Genomic DNA, 1,333 nt, shown 5'->3' on the forward strand with positions numbered 1-1,333 from the left:
TGTGTGTTTTATGGTTCAGTTTCCTGTATTTTGTAGTCTCAGTTTCTCCCATGTCATGTTTAGTTTTACTTCCTGCCTCGTGTTTTCGCGCCTTTTTGATTTTCACAATACACAAAGAGGAGGGAAGAGTAAGACATGCCTAGGCAACGTTATAGATTGAATGATAACAAGGATCCTGTTGAAGACGGTTGGAAATGGTTAAAGTACAGCTTTTAAGTCACCACCAAGTCACTCTGCTTTATCTCACAGTTCATCTCAGATCATTTTAGACTCGTACTTCCTCGGTTGAAAAATTCTACTAACTGGCGCCATCTTGTGACAGAAATACATCACTGTAGCTGCTTATTGTCAGTCCTCTGGTCAGTCATGTGTAATAAGTAACACAGAAGAAGAAGTATAAACAGACTGTATATGTCCTCTCTCTGTCCTGTAATAAGTGAACTCTGAGCTCATGTATTTCTGACTCTTCACCTCTGTCTCCTCTCACAGGAGAAGATGATCTGCAGCATCCTGCTGCTCATCATCCTGACCTCCTGTGTCTCTGGTTAGTTTACAGCTTCACTTTATTATCCACTAACACTAAACAAAGAATCACTAAAGTGTCCACAGAAACATGTGGAGATGGAGTTTAAAGTTGTCAGTGTGTCTGCTCCTCACTTTCCCTCTCTGTCTCCTCAACAGGAACATTTGTAGTGAATGTGACCCAGACCTCCTATCAGGCAGAGGAGAACCACCACATCACACTGGAGTGGACCTTCACAACCAACCCTCACACTTTCTCCAACTCTCTGAATATCTTCTGTGAACTGATAACTGTCAATAATCCAGTCCTGTTTCATCTCCATGAAGGTAGTTGCAGTCCCAGAGTGTAAGGATGAACAGTTTGCAGGACGAGTCCAGTGGGACAAAGACGTCCTCAGAGAAGGACGACTCAGACTTCATGTGTCCAGACTCAGGACTGAAGACTCGGGACTGTACCTGTGTGATGTGCTCACAGATTATGGGAGTAACTCTGGTAGATGTCGGCTCAACGTCACTAGTAAGTTCATTCATTAAAAAGGTTGCTCAAATCAAGCAATCTGATTGGTTCATAGCCGTGATATAATAACCACATACAACGGCTATAACCAAACTCCTTTTCACATTAAGCATCACTCCGCCTCTGAGAAAAACGTTGACTGATGGCTGGTGCCTCAGAGGGAAGAACTACCAGGACACAGAGCTGGTTTCAAATCAAACTCCTTCAGAGCTTTACCTCGCTGTCAGACAGCACTTCACGACGGGGAATTGAAGCCGTTATCTCTGCTCTCTTCAAAGCTGTGTTAGAATTATA

At 43.4% G+C, this 1,333-nt stretch overlaps 1 long non-coding RNA gene across 1 annotated transcript; it reads left to right on the forward strand.

The window, feature by feature from the left end:
- The first annotated feature begins 481 nt into the window (after positions 1-481).
- Positions 482-739, forward strand: LOC120573132. Its single transcript, XR_005641640.1, has 2 exons — positions 482-544; positions 682-739. It is a non-coding gene; the product is annotated as an uncharacterized LOC120573132 (long non-coding RNA).
- The last annotated feature ends 594 nt before the right edge of the window (positions 740-1,333 follow it).

Source organism: Perca fluviatilis, chromosome 14, assembly GCF_010015445.1.
Source record: "Perca fluviatilis chromosome 14, GENO_Pfluv_1.0, whole genome shotgun sequence".
NCBI classification, from domain to species: domain Eukaryota; kingdom Metazoa; phylum Chordata; class Actinopteri; order Perciformes; family Percidae; genus Perca; species Perca fluviatilis.